The sequence below is a fragment of the Pongo abelii genome, chromosome 23 (genome assembly GCF_028885655.2).
Source record: "Pongo abelii isolate AG06213 chromosome 23, NHGRI_mPonAbe1-v2.0_pri, whole genome shotgun sequence".
Lineage (NCBI taxonomy): Eukaryota > Metazoa > Chordata > Mammalia > Primates > Hominidae > Pongo > Pongo abelii.
The window spans coordinates 42,092,335-42,108,190 of record NC_085929.1 but is presented as its reverse complement, the minus strand read 5'-3'; positions in this window follow the sequence as shown (position 1 = coordinate 42,108,190).

Genomic DNA, 15,856 nt, shown 5'->3' with positions numbered 1-15,856 from the left:
GAGCTGGAGGCTCCCCGTTGTCTTCCAGACTCCAGTTAATCCCAGATACACAGCAGGTCAGTGGATGTGAGTCCCTGCCTTGGGGTATTTCAGGTCCTGCCTCCAGGTTCAGGACCTGATGGGCAGAACAGAGCCAGCTGTCTTGAGATTGGGGGATGCAGAGCTGAAGACCCCATTCCTAAGCGTTCCAAGACACCTAGCCCCTAGCCAGGAGGGATCAGAGTGCAGCAGGCGTGCCTGGCTGCTGTCACCCATCTGCTGCGTGCCTGCTCTCCATTAGGTGCCCAGTGTTTCAGAGAACTCAGGGAAAAGACACTTCAGAGCAGTCAGCGGCCCCGCAGCGGACCACAAGGAAGTCTGCAACCCATTCTCAGTGCACCCTGCCACAGCTCAGGGGTCTTGGGGGATGTCATTTTGGGTTTTTGCTCTGACCTCATCTCAGGTTCAGGGTTTCATCTCTGGCACTTTGCAGCAGGTAGGGAGGAAGGGCCCAGCTAAGGGCCGAAGAGCTTTGTGGAAGAAAAAAAAAAGTTTGGCCGATGACCTGCAGGTCTCTGTAAGCCTGGGCCCACCGCCTAGGGAGGAAGAGGAATTGGCAAGAGTGGGAGAATCAAACCTTTTCTGGAAGCATCAGGGCTAAGAGGGATATTAGGGTCTGGTTCAAGCAGCATGGCTTATAATTGGGGAAACTGAGGCATTCGGCAAGGAGAGAGACCAGAACTAGACTATGCAGCTCAGCTGCTCCCAATTCCTGACACACAGAAATGTGTGAAAGAATTAAGGTTTATTGTTGTTTTAAGCCACTAAGTTTTGGGGCAATTTGTGACATAGCAATAGGTGACTAATATAATCACATACCTTATCCTGCCAAGTTTGGCTTGGAAAGCCTTTGGCTGCTTCTTAAAATCAGAGTGATCCCTAGAGAATGAAGATTTGTGCTCACAGAGGCTTTGAGAAAGGCTGTCATCCAATGTGGATGATCGCGTTGTCTCACGGGGAGTTTGGAGTCGATCCTGAGATAATGGGGACGAAACGGGGAGCAGAGAGAGAGATGGACACAGCCAGGGGAGGGGGTGCAAAGAACCCAGATCTGAGAGCAGGGGCCTGGTGTGGGCCTGGCCTCTGTTACTTGCTGGCCACACGTCTCTGAGTGACTCAGCTCCCTGGGCCCAGGTTCATCGTTTGTCTAATACTCAGCTGACAGTGCTGTTGTCAGGTTGACAGTCTGTTCCCCCAACAGCAGTCAGAAGGATCTAGTTAAATTGCAAATCCGATCATGTCATTCCGGTACTTAAAACCTGTTAGTGGCCGTCACAGTGCCCAGATAAGGCACAAGGCCCCAGCTGACCAGCACCACAGCTCAGCTATGTCTCCCTCACCTTTCCTGCAACCCCTCCCACCTTCCCCGCACGCAGCTCTCTCCCACTTGCTAACTGCCCTGCAACCTCCAGATCTCACCTGGAATGGGAAGACATCTGACCACTTCAGCTGCTCTGTGTGGTTCTCATCATTGCCAGTGTGTTTGTGTGATAAACCATAAATGTCTGCCTCCCCTATGGGTCAGTAAGTGCCACGGGGCGGGGACCCTCTGTCTCATTCCTGGCTACAGGCACAGCATGGGCACATTGTAAGTGCATAAGTGCTTGTGTGGAATGAATGAATGAAAGAGCACACAAAGGGTGCCTAGTACCGTGCAAATATTTGTTCGTGTCCACTCCTCCCTCCCCTGATTCCACACAGGCTGCAGGCGCTCCATGGGGTCTCACGACTCAGGCCAAATAAACTTCACAGGCACAAATGCTGACAGATTTCCATTGTTCTTAACTTTGGTTAAGCATTGAAACTACCTACAAAGTTTTCCAAAAAGAGATGCCTGGGTCCCACCCTCAGAGAACCTGGTGCACAGATTGAGGGTGCACTGGACATTGGGGTGACTAAAAATCCTCCATGTCAAGCCTCAGAAACACCGCTCTGGGCAGTGAAGAGACTGGGGGCCTGGCATAGCCCTTCTAGCCTGGGGACTGAGACCATCTCATGATCTATGACTATTGGGCTATAAAAAATGACAGCAATGTGCCGGATTCTGTAGTAAGGACTTCCCTTAATGAACTCAGGTAATCCTCAAAAAAGTCCTATGAAGAGGATAGTATTATTATCCCTATTTCACAGTTGGGGAGACTGAGGCAGGCAGCTATCAAGTCACTTGCCCATAGTTACCCAGGTGGCAGAGCCAGGATTTGAATCCTGGGTGGTCTAACTTCAGGGTACAGCTGCTTCTCCACCACCCTAATTGGTGGGGAGGGACCATGGAGAGGTACCTGCTAACTGTTCTCATCCTAAAGATTGCTTTCCCATCCTAAAGATTGCTTTCCCATCTTCTGAGGGGTCAGTGGGGGTGGGGCTGCTGCCTGTTCAGCGTCCTTTCTGAAAGGACGTGCCTCAAGGGACCACTGGAGCCAAGATTAGACAGGCTCAGCCCATCCATTTCGGGCTGGGATCCTCAGGACATCGAAAGCCTTCCCCTGGTGCTGGAGCCCATTGTCAGCCTTAGGAAGAGACGGGTCGCTATGGAAACCTCTGGACTGTACAGACGTACAACCGGCTGGCTTCAAGAAAACCTTTTCATGGTTCTCTCTCTGCTGTGAGGCAGCCAAGGGTCCTCCTGCTAATCGGGTCCCCTGCTTGGACATGATGTCAGCTTAACTCCCAGCGCTCAGCGGCAGCCTGGGTGCACCCTCCCCTTGTCCCACCTGGCACACAGAGACAGCGTTTTCAGCCCTCCCGTGGGAGGGCACATTGGTGGGGGAGGTCTGCTGATGATTGATGTGTGGGGTTGAGTCTTTAATTAAAGTATTCATCATGTGTCAGTCAGCAGAAAAGAAAGTTCAGCTCTCTGCCAGGGTCTGTATCCTGATCATCAACTCAAGAGCCGTTTCCCATGAGGGGGCGCGTGACCTTGTCTAATAGCTGCGCTGAGATCTTTTTGAGACTTTTCCAGTCTGCTTCTGAGCTCTGCATAGGATAGCATGGTGTCAGTGTGCAGACCTGGCCATGGGACCACACACTCTGACAGTCGGCGCTGGGCTGACCTTTAATGATCACCAGATCTGTGCTTCTCAACCCTGGCACCCCGTTGGCATCAGCTGGGCAGCTTTTTAAAAATATGCATGTCTGGGCCTCACCCCCATCCAATTAAATAAAATCTGAGTGGCATCCTGGCCAGGGTACTTTGTAAAAACTCTGCCTGTGCTTCTGAGGTGCAGCCAGGTCTGAGGACAAATCTAACCCACTCTCTGTACAGATGGGGAAACAGGCTTCAGGAGGAGAAGGGATGTGCCCTAGGCATCCAGGTAGTAAGGCACTCGGAGAGTGTGGAATCAGATCTCCATCCCACTGACCGTCCTCAGCTCCAAAGGTGGGATAGGTGAGGAAATGGCTCAGGAAGGGGAGGTAGGTGGCACCAGGGGCGTAGAACCAAAGAGAAAGTGAGGACACGAGATGCTGTTATCACTGTCCCAGCCAGGGGAGTGGGGAGCTGTGCAGGAGAGCCAAACCTCAGCCCCATTACACCTTTTTAAAAACCATGGAAGGATGATATAACTTTCTTTTTTTCTTTTTTTTTTTTTTAGACGAGTCTTGCTCTGTCACCCAGGCTGGAGTGCAATGGCACAGTCTTGGCTCACCGCAACCTCCGCCTCCTGGGTTCAAGTGATTCTCCTGCCTCAGCCTCCTGAGTAGCTGGGATTACAGGCACGCGCCACCACGTCCAGCTAATTTTTGTATTTTTAGTAGAGATGGGGTTTCACCATGTTGGCCAGGCTGGTCTCTAACTCATGACCTTGTGATCCACCCGCCTCAGCCTCCCAAAGTGCTGGGATTACAGGCATGAGCCACAGTGCCCGGTCTGAGTGACATAACTTTCTAGTGAAAGTATACTCACAGACTCACAGGCCAGCAGCATCAGCATCGCCTTGGAGCTTGTCAGAAATAATCTTTTTTTTTTTTTGAGACGGAGTTTTACTCTTGTTGCCCAAGCTGGAGTGCAATGGCATGATCTTGGCTCACTACAGCCTCTGCCTCCCAGGTTCAAGCAATTCTCGTGCCTCAGCCTCCCGAGTAGCTGGGACTACAGGTGCGCACCACCACACCTGGCTAATTTTTTGCATTTTTAGTTGAAACGGTATTTCACCATGTTGGCTAGGCTGGTCTTGAACTCCTGACCTCAGGTGATCCACCTGCCTTGGCCTCCCAGAGTGCTGGGATTACAGGCATGGGCCACCACACCTGGCCAGAAAGAACCTTAAATCTGGAGCTTGTTAGAAAGAAGCGTAAGTCCACCTCAGACCTATTGAATCAGAGTCTGCACTTTAACAAGACCCCAGGGCGATTCATATGCACATTCAAGCACGAGAAGCCCTGTAGCGATGGGCGCTGGGAGGAAGCTGCAACACGTGGGTTCTGGTTGTATGACCTTCAGGAGGCCCTCTTCACCTATTGCAGCCACGATTTCTTCATCTGTGTATGGGGATACCTGAACCTCGGTCTATCCACTCCCCATCAAATCTGGAAAGACCAGAGATGGGGAGTGCATTGACTGAGTTCACACAGTGAAAACATGGCAGAGCTGCAGTTAGCAGCAAGAGCAGGGCTGGACGCCCTGCATTGCCTCCCTGTGGTGGGGTAGGCGGGGGAGAGGGGGAGGAGAAGTTGGGGGGTGCTGCAGATATAACAAACACTCCAACAGGCCTCCAAATTCTTTTGCTATTCCAGTTTGCCTAAGTAGATGCATTGTTAGAAACCACATCTTCCATCTGGAAACCCCAGGGATTTGGTTTCCATCCCATGTCTTTGAGATCTAAAAAAATAACAAAAGATATCAAAACAAAAGTTTGTGCCAAGGAAGAGAAGTCATTTGAAATAGAGAGAGAAGAATGATGTGTCTACCTTCCTCCTCCTGACTTGTTCTTGGCAGAGTGTGTGGGCAAGCCTGTGCCTGCTGTGCCTCTGTATGCATGCAGGTTGTGTGTGCTTATAAGCATGTGTGTGCAAGCATTTGTATGGCTGTGTGTGTGCATGGCTGTAATGCATGTGTACGTCTGTGTGTATGGTGTTGTGCATTTGTGTGTATGCATTATATGCGTGTATGCATGTGTGATGATAGAGGGTAGATATGTGCGTGCATACTATGCATGAATGTGTTCATGCATTGAGCATGTATGGGGGTGCATATATGTACGTGTGTACGTGTGCATGGCAGATGCCTGTGTGTTCATGTGCATTTTTATATACACATGTGCCAATGCATGTGTCTGTGTGAGCATGCATGCACGTGGCTTTGTGCACATCATGTGTGCGTGTGTGTTAGGTGGCATGGGACATTAGGTGACTTAAAGCTTGAGTTCAGGAGTGGTAGAGACTGGAAAGCCCAGGAAATCCTTGACGTTCAAGAATTTAACATGCAGTTTTGAGTCGTTTCAAATAATCCAAAGGTCCGTGGCTGATACTAATTTGTAATTTTGCTGGGGCAAAAATGTCAGCATGGAACTGAGCTAGTGAGTGAGGCCAGCTGATGAACCGGCAATAAACACGGCTTCTTTCTGGAAAATGACCTCAGAAGAACTCCAATCGCTAGTGCTAATAATGGAGAGACAGATGAAGATATCTGGGAATCTGTTGGCTTTTAGTCTGAAAAGTAGGAGCAAGGAGTGGATTAAAGAGTGGCGGGTTGAACTTGGCCCTGGCTTGAATCTTTGGCTCCAAGTGAGCCCACCATATGCTGCTCTCAGTGGAAACCAGGAAAAGAGATTCCCCACGCAGCTCAAGAGAGCCTCTGGAGCCAGCAAAGAACAGCTCAAGTGAGACTGGAGGCTTCAGGCCTCCAATGTGTTAATAACTGTGGAAATGGCTTTGGTCCTGTTCTTATAGTCATTAAATGTCCAGGATAGTAGCTTAACATTTCAGTTACGCTTTGCTCCTTTTAAAGAGGGATAGTTTATGCAGAAGACAGTATTTCCCAGCGTGAGATTCTTAGAGATCTTGTCTTATTTCATGTGAATGTCAAGGGCTCACAGTAATTGTAAGTATCAGAAAAAAATTGGGATACAGGTGCGGTGGCTCACGCCTGTAATCCCGACACTTTGGAAGGCTGAGGTGGGTGGATCACTTGCACCCAGAAGTTTGAGACCAGCCTGGGCTACATGGCAAAACTCCATCTCTACAAATAAAACAAAAATTAACCAGGCGTGGTAGCACATGCCTATAATCCCAGCTACTTGGGGGGCTGAGGGGGGGTAGGAGGGGATCATCTGGACCCAGGAGGTCGAGACTGCAATGAGCCATGATTGTGCCGCTGCACTCCAGCCTGGGCAACAGAGCAAGACCCTGTCTCAAAAATAATAATAATAAATAATAATAATATTTTAATAGCTCAATGATATTGAAAGCTGATGGTATGTTGGTACCGAGCCAAGGGCTTTTACATTAAGTAAAATTACACTTATATTAAGTAGAATAATATGATTCTTCACTTCTAGGAGTGTTTCCTGGTAAAACTCTATAAATCCTTAAGAGGCAGCTAAAATTGTTACCTCCTCTGAGAAATTTTCCTATTCATGTTAGCAATTACATTCCTTAATTGCAATGTCTGTCTGTGTCCCTCCTGCCCCCCAGATTCCTTGAGAACTTTATTCATCTGTCTCCAGCACCCAGAGCCGCCAGGGCCCAGAGAGAGCTCTGTGTTTGTGGAGTGAATATTAAATGTCCTATGAATTCCACTCCCCTCCTTTCTGGACCAAAGCCTTTGTCTCTGTTCACTTCTTCTCATTTGAGACAAAATTGATTCGGGCTTTTCGAATTCAAGTTTAATTTCTCATAAAAACACTAGAGAGCTGAGAACGTCCTCTCTTCGGGCCCAAGCTCCGTCTCCAACAGGCAACACACCGGGAAGCCAAGAGCCTTGGACGGCAGGACAAAGGCTTCCCCGCAGCTCAGGCTCAGCTCAGTCCACTGCAGTCTCCTCTCCCAGCCTTCTCCTTGGAGATCACCATCTCTCCTGATGGTCACACCCATCTGCCTGCGCCTGGGTCCCAGCCCTTCCTCTGTCTCCAGAGTCCCCTCTCCAGCAATCACCCCTTCCTTCTCCCCAAAGCATCCTCCTCCTTCTCTTCTGGATCTTTCTCATCAGCATTTCAGTGAGTTGAAGTCTCTCCCTCTTAAAGAATGTTGATAATACTAACAGCCACCCTTCCAGAACACCTCATTCCCTTCTATTTTGCCTCATGTTTCTCTTTCAGTTTTACAATTATGCTTATTGAAATTTCCTGTTTTTGTTTGTTTGTTTTTGTTTTTTGAGACGGAGTCTTGCTCTGCCATCCAGGCTGGAGTGCAGTGCCTTGATCTGGGCTCACTGCAACCTCTGCCTCCTGGGTTCAAGCGATTCTCATGCCTCAGACTCCCAAGTAGCTGGGATTATAGGTGTGTGCCACCATATCTGGCTAATTTTTGTATTTTTAGTGGAAATGGGGTTTCACCATGTTGGCCAGGCTGGTCTCGAACTCCTGGCCTCAAGTGTTCCACCTGCCTCGGCCTCCCAAAGTGCTGGGATTACAGGTGTGTGCCATTGCATCTGGCCCTTATTGAAATTTGTTTGTTTGTTTGTTTTTGAGACAGAGTTTTGCTCTTGTTGCCCAGGCTGGAGTGCAATGGTGCGATCTTGGCTCACCACAACCTCCGCCTCCGGGATTCAAGAGATTCCCCTGCCTCAGCCTCCCGAGTAGCTGGGATTACAGGCATGGACCACCACGCCTGGCTAATTTTGTATTTTTAGTAGAGACGGGGTTTCTCCATGTTGGTCAGAATGGTCTCGAACTCCTGACCTCAGGTGATCCACCTGCCTCAGCCTCCCAAAGTGCTGGGATTACAGGTGTGAGCCACCATGCCCGGCCTGAAATTTTTTTTTAAAGAAAGAAAAGAATGCTCTTGGTATTTGTTCACCACCCCCTCCTCTTCCCATGGAACACAGCCTGTCTTCACAGCCTGGGCTCCAAGCCTCCAGTGACCTTCCTGTCACGGGCCTAGTCAACACCCTTCAACCGGCTTCTTGGCAGCTTTTGATATCGGAGACCATTTATTTCTTCTCAAACCTTCCCCTGCCCTTGGCTTCCGTGACCCCACCATCTTGTTTTCTGTCCGTCTCTCCTTTCTTCCTCCATCCCTCCCCTCTCTGCCTTTCCCTAAGTCACGGCGTTCCTCCTTGTCCTCCTCTCGCTGTATGGCCTAGTGGCCACCCTCTCCATGGCTGATGGAACCCCAGATTTTCACTCTGGTCAGCCTTCTCTCCTCAGCTTCAGACCCTTACAGCCAGGCTCCTGTCAGGCAATTGCACTTGAAGGGCCTCTGGGAGCCTCAAATGCCACACAACACAGATGTGACTCATCTCCTTGATGCTCACCGCAGTAGGCCTTCCGATGTGCACTCTCTCCTCTTGGAGCCCCAGTTGAGTGGGCGGCATCACCATCCACCAGCTTCGCACATGGCAATCTTGAGCACCACCTTTGCATCCCCGCCCAATGCCATGCCTCCACCTGGGAGATTCCAGCTCTTCTGTCTCCCACCTCAAACCTAACCCCTCATCATCCTCATGTTGGCTCTCCAGAGAGACTCGTGCCATCAGCTCCCACCTGGATAACTGAAATCCCCTCTCCCAGCCTCCTTTCAAACACCCTTCCAATCCACTCACTGCAGCCAGAGGGGGCTTCCAAAAGGTGTATCTGATCATGTCTCTCCCTTCATTCATCCATCCAACTCCTGATATATTTATCTAAGACCTACTGTCTGCCAGGCACTACGCTATGCTGGGAGAAGTGTGTCTTAGTCTCCTGTAATTCACATTTTAGCAGAAGAAACATATCATAAACACATTATAAGAAGTCAAGTGATTAGCCAGGCACAGTGGCTCACGCCTGTAATCCCAGCATTTTGAGAGGCCAAGGCAGGTGGATCACCTGAGGTCAGGAGTTCGAGACCAGCCTGGCCAACATAGTGAGACCCCGTCTCTATTAAAAATAAAAAAGTTAGCTGGGCATGGAGGTGCATGTCTGTAATCCCAGCTATCTCGGGAAGTGAGGCTGGAGAATCACTTGAACCCGGGAGACGGAGGTTGCAGTGAGCTGACGTTGTGCCGTTACACTTCAGCTTGGACCACGAGAGGGAAAAAAAAAAAAAACCAAAACAGTCAAATGATGATCAATGCTATGAGGAAAGAGAAGGCAGGGAGAATTGGGGAGAGGGATGGATTAGGGAGTAATTTTAGGTAGAGAGGTCAGGGAGGCTTCTCTGAGTAGGTGACATTGAGCTGAGATAGGAATGAAGTGAGCAAGTAAGCCAACACGGTCCCAAAAGGAAGCACTGTCCAGGCAGCGAGAACATCATGTGCAAAGGTCCTGTGGCAGCTGGATGTCTCCAGTATTTCAAGGACCAGTAGGCTTTTGCCCTGTGTGCTCCAGCTACATTGTACTTCCAGTAGGCACTGTCTTGCCTCTAGTCCCTTGCACACTCCATTTAGAAACATCCTCCCTCATTCTTCTGGTTAGCCTTTGTTAATCTGTTATATTCAACGCCAGCATCATCTCCCCACCCAGGGAGGTTGGTCCAGAACCTCACCCTGGCTCGGTTAGAGGCTCCTCCTCGAGCTTTCACAGCACCTATTATAGCACAGACAGATTATATTGCAATGGATGGTTCAGGGGCTGCTTTTTGGTTCTTTGTGGAGTAGAAACTGTCTGAATCATTTCTGTGTCCTGAGACTCTGACAATGAAGAAGGCTTTGGTGAATGTTCTGATTATGTTGCTGCTTAACCACCCCAAATTTAGTAGCATAAAACACCACTTTATCCTGCTGTCAGATTCTGTGGTCAGGAATTTGGCCCACGCACATCAGGAATGGCTAATCTCTGTTCTGCTGTGTCTAGAGGATGTCCATGGCTGGGGCTGGAGGCTCCTGCACCACCATGCCTGGCCTTCGGGCTGGATGCAGCTGGGACTGTGTCCTGAGCACCCCCACATGGCCTTTCCTCATGAAATGGGCTTCTCACAGCACAGCAGCTGGGTTCTTAGCAGGAGCATCCTGACAGTGACAGAACACCCTAAGAAAACCAGGCAGAGCTGTGTGACCTTTTCTGACCTGGCCCTAGAAGTCACAGAGCATTACTCCAGTGCATACCATTGGTCAAAGCAATCAGCATCTCGCCCCAATCAAGGGGAGGGGCATAGACTCCACCTCTTGATGGGAGGCGCGCCAAAGAATGTAGGGGCTGTGTCTTAAAACCCGATATTGAACATGTGTCAAGTGACCCTGATGACCGACGTCTGTACCCCATGTGACAAATCGCCAAGTGCTTTGGTGTCCAGCTTGTGTGATCCTCACTGAGAGTCCAGGATGAAGAAATGGAAGAGTCCATGCTGACCAGGGTGGGGCCCCAGTGGGAATGCTGCTCACCCCCAGGTGCACCTGCAAGGAGCCTCAGTGGCACAGAAATCATTATGGCTGGTGCTTATGATGTGTCAGGCACCATTCTAAATGTTTCACAAGTATTAAGTCATTTAGTTCTCATAACCATCCAGTGAGGTGGCGTGATTATTCCTATTTTACAAATGAGGATGCTGAATCATGGAGAAGATATGGAGGAGCCACAGCCAGAACTAGGGTGAGGCAAGGGAGGCGATTACCTTAAGCACTACATTTCAGATGCCCCCTCACCCACCAAAACCCCTAGGAATCAAGGTGAATAATATTTTCATTTTATATATATATATATATATATATATATATACACACACACATATATATCTCATGCTATCGTTAATATTTTATATATTATTATAATTTTTATTATATGTTATATTTATATTAATTTATATTATAATTATAATTCTGTTTTTATATTATTATAATTATTATTACTATTTATATATTATCATTATAAATTAATGATATTTAGTGCTATTGTTAATATAGATAGATGATAGATAGATAGATAGATAGATAGATGTAATTTTTTGAGACAGGGTCTCACTCTGTTGCCCAGGCTAGAGTGCAGTGGCATGACCATAGCTCACTGCAGCCTCAACCTCCTGAGCTCAAGTGATTCCCCCATCTCAGCCTCCCAAGTAGCTGGGACCACAAGCATGTGCCACCACGCTTGGCTAAATTTTTGTAATTTTTGCAGAGATGGAGTTTCTCCATGTTGCCTAGGCTGGTCTCGAACTCCTGGCCTCAAGCTATCCTCCTGCCTTGGCCTCCCAAAGTGCTGGGTTTACAGGTGGGAGCCACGGTTCACAGACTCATGTAATATTTTTAAAATAAAAATTAATGCAAAAAATCCATAAAGAACAAAATCTCAAAAATTTAAATAAAGACAAGATCAGTATTGAGGTTATATTCAGCCTAGTCCACTCAAACCGCAATTGACCTAGGGACCTGTAAACCTAAGAAGAAATGCTTGTTGTTGAGAACTACTGAATTTTGGGGTGGTTTGTTACACAGCACTATTGCAGCAATAGCTGACCAATACAAAAAGTCATTTGCCTTTTAGCAGATAAGCAAATGGCAGACGTGAGATTTGAACTCAGGCAGCCTCAGACCAGAGACTATGTTATGAACAAGCCAAATGCTCTGCCTCTCTTACTGAGGGGTGCATTAAGGTGTGCACCCAGGATACCTGGGATGGTTCAATCCTGAACTCTCTAACTCACTTTCCTGCTCAGTGTTCCTCTTCCTAGATGAGGCAGGGGTCCCTCTGTGAGTGCCATTCCCCAGACCCCTTTATCTGGTGGATGACCCTGGCCTCTTCATTTTGGCTGACACTTTAAGAAGGTTGACCTCAGATTCCAAAGTAAGGTGTCAAACCAAGAGCAAAATTTTCAAAGCATTTGGCCAAGAACCAGCTCCTTGACTCTTGTACTTCTCAAGATATACAATAGTCAGCAGGAAGAAGATTTCCTGGGAAAGAGAATCACTGTTGAGCACTATAGTATGCTGTGACAGGGACTGCCCTTAGCTCAAGCCTAGAGAGCTGGACATGTGTCCCTGAGCAGAGTGGCTCTGTGGGCCACTGTCCTCTGCCTGATAAATCTCATGTGTGACAGACTGGCTGGGTTAGATGCTAAAGATACCAGTAAACTCAGAGCAACTTACACTCTTAGAGTTGATTGGGGTAGAGGGTGTGAGTTTCATATGTGCCAGATGTGGGCTGACCACAAGAGGAAGCTGGCATGGGGGTGCCTCAGGCCCTGTCCAATAGAACACCCCAAAGAGGCAAAAAGCCTCTGCACAGAGAATCAAAAGGCATCAGAAGATTCCTTGGGGCTGCGAAGGGACTAAGCAACCAACCCAGGTTTCCTGTCTTCAGGTTCCTTCATCTCTAGGACCTTGTCACCATCTGCCTAGTTGAAGCCACTGCCACATTCAGGTTCAGCTGAAGGGATAGGGGAAGAGAGTGTGGAAGAGGTACACCTGGAAGATAGAGATGCATAGAAGCCTCTGCAGATGACAGATTCCTAGTGACGGCAGGGAACAATCTCCAGAATAATCCCTGAGATTTTAATGGTATCATTAAACATTGGCCATGCTTGGAACGTGACACCATCTTCCCAAAGTGCCGTAGTAACTAGGCAAGGAAGAACCTCCCTGCTCTTCTCCCTCCACCCCCTTCTCAGCCTCTTCTCCCTCCACTCCCAAACCCACCTCCCAAGAATGGAGAAGAGAGGAACCAGAAGTAGCTACAGAGAGAAGGCAAGTGAGAAAAGTGAACTATCCACCCCTCTCTTCCCGAGTCTCCAACTTTTTGTGTGCAGTAGACCACCGCTGGGCAAGGGAGGGAAACTCTTTTGAATGAAGACTGGAAATTGATGATCACACTAGCCAAGGAATTTTAGTTGAGACTGTACTTACTACTTAAAATGCCTACGGTATATTCTGTTTTCCAAGACAGATGAGAAAAATCATGGGATAGTCTAAGTTTTCATCTGGGGATGGGGGGTTGGATGTGAATAAGTGCTCAGAGCCAATTATTTTTTTTTTAATTTATTTGTTTATTTTTGAGACGGAGTTTCGCTCTTGTTGCCCAGGCTGGAGTGCAATGGTGTGATCTCGGCTCACTGTAACCTCTGCCTCCCGGGTTCAAGCGATTCTCCTGCCTCAGCCTCCCGAGTAGCTGGGATTACAGGCATGCGCCACCATGCTTGGTTAATTTTGTATTTTTAGTAGAGACAAGGTTTCTCCATGTTGGTCAGGCTGGGCTCGAACTCTCGACCTCAGGTGATCCACCCACCTCGGCCTCCCAAAGTGCTGGGATTACAGGCGTGAGCCACCTCACCCGGCCTGCTCAGAGCCAATTTAAAGCAGCCTTGGGAGCCTAGAGCTGCTTTCTGCTTTCATCTGCTAAGTGGAGCTTGTTTGAAGTCAGACTGCTCGTGGTGTCCCGAGGCTGGCCCACTGCATTAGGGTGGCTGCTTGGAGACAACTGGCTGGCCAACCAGATCTCTCCTCCTCCTTTCCACAGCAGAGTCACCGCTAGGCATGGGGCCACCTAGCAAAGGACTGCATCTCTCAGGCCTTCTCATAGGTAGGTACAGTCACACGGCTGGGCTCTTGCCATTGCTAGAAAGTGGAAGTGATGAGTCCATGGCTCTGAAAACAGCAGGTGTACGTCTTCCACACTCTCTTCCCCATCCCTTCGGCTGAACCTGAGTGTTACAGTGGCTTCAACCGTGCAGATGGTGACTAGGTCCTAGAGATGGAAGAACCTGAAGATGGAAGAAACCTGGGTGCCTGAGTGACCAGGTGGAGCAAAGTGACTTTGCCATGAAAAAGAAGTTGGGTTCTTCTCTTGTGACAGCAGCTCAGCCTTTTATTGTGAGCAGAAGAGCACCCCATTTTCTGAGTTCCCTGAACCACGTCCAGACACTGCACCCCAATTCACTGGACTCTCCCGCTAGAGAGCAACCCCTCAGCTGGCTCAGTTGTAAAAGCCCTGGAGATAAAAATGTGCTTTGGAATCGGACATGGTTTCTCATCCAGCTCTGCTCCTTCCTGGCTGTGCAACTTTGGACAAGTGACTTTACCTCTCTGAACTCCATTCTCTCTTATCCAAAAAGGGATTCCAGCTAGCTCTGCCATGAGGATTCAATGACAGGATGCAGGTAAAAGGCTCAGCACAGTGCTTGGCACAGAGTAAGGTCTTCGCAAAGGTCAGCTCCTTTTCCCTTCCCCCATTCCCGGCAGCCTTCACTGCTGAGCCCCTGGCAGGCCTCCCATCAGCCCCTACCAAACCGTGACGCAGACTGAAGTTTTTCTTTCGAGTAAGTGACAGGTTCAGGGAGGCGGAACGGAACAAGTACTTAGAGTTCACAGCGCAGAATTCTTTGAAATCATGTTCCCAATGCTCCCTTCCTAGGGTCGGGGGATTAGCCGGCTATCCTGGGCTTGGCTCTAAATGGCCTCATCACGAAGGGAATTTTCCTACAATCTTATCTTACCCTCTGTCCCAGGGCTAAGAAGACATGTGTCTTTCTCCTCTGTGGCAGCCCATCGCTGTCAACCCAATTCCAGGGCAAGGACTGTGGGATGCAGGGAACAAAGAGTGGGGCTAGAGCTGGGGCTGGGGCGAGCGTGTTCTGTTTGGTGATGATTGGAATGTTGTGAGTTATGCAATAGGAATATTAATTCCTTCTAGCAGAGACCATCAGGGCTGCGAGAGGCTGTTGGTGTGTATCTGGTTCCGATGCCTTCCTCCCGCCTCCCACTTACTCATGAAGAAAAGGAGGCCTGCGAGGGGACGAGACTTATTTCCAGACCCACATAGAGAAAGGGAGTGGCAGCAGCAGGCTGGGCTCCAGCGGGACACTGTGGAGGCCTGGCTCTGTGCGCCAGCGCCCTTGTTATGGTGCAGCGCTGACGGCGATGCAGAAGGGAGCGTTCGCCTCCATGCTTCGTGTGTATGAAAACCAGGATCTAGAAAGTGTCCGAGGGACATGCCTCCCACACGGACCTTCTGTGGCTGGTTTGGGCAAAGGATTGGAGGGGAGCTGGGCTACTAGATTATCAGAAGCTGGGAGACAGGCCCCAGGTAGGCAGAGGTTAGGAGCCGAGTCCCCAGGTAGGCAGGGACTAGAAGCAGGGTCCCCCAGGTAGGCAGAGGCTGAAAGCAGGGCCCCCAGATATGCAGAGGCTGGGAGCGGGGCCCCCAGGTAGGAGGATGCTGGGAGTTCTCCAGCTCCCCACACTATGGACTTGTGTGGTCTCGCCTCCACCACAGCCTGGCCCTGTTTGTTTTGCGAATGTCTGCACAGAGGTTGTGGCTTCCCAGTGGACAATGTGGTTCCCAATGGACCTTACACTGCCTGTCTCTCGACCTCCTTTGTGGCCTGGCTCCCTGATCCTGCTGGTGGTATTTGCTGATCAAAAGCACAGACTGTTTCCACCTCCCGGATGCAAAATATTTCTTCAGCCAGACGGAGATCAGACAGCCTCTGGTGTTGAATCTCTGATCTGCCACTTCACCAGCTGTGTCATCTTAGACAACATATTGAGCTCTCTGAGCCTAAATGCTCAGATGGGGTGAACATGAGTGGGCTTCCCTCAGGGCTGGGTGATAGGATGGCGTGAGACCCGCTGGGTAAAACAAACAGTGAACCCTCACTGACTTCCTCCTTTCCCTCTGCCAAGCGAAGCCTCTCAGTCCCATGGGGGACGTTCAGTGTTGGTCAGGGCCCAGACCTTCTGCCTCAGCCTCCACTTTCCATCCTCACCCACATCCTGTCTCACTTCACAGGAAGGCTCAAGCTGTAGCCCCGTGTG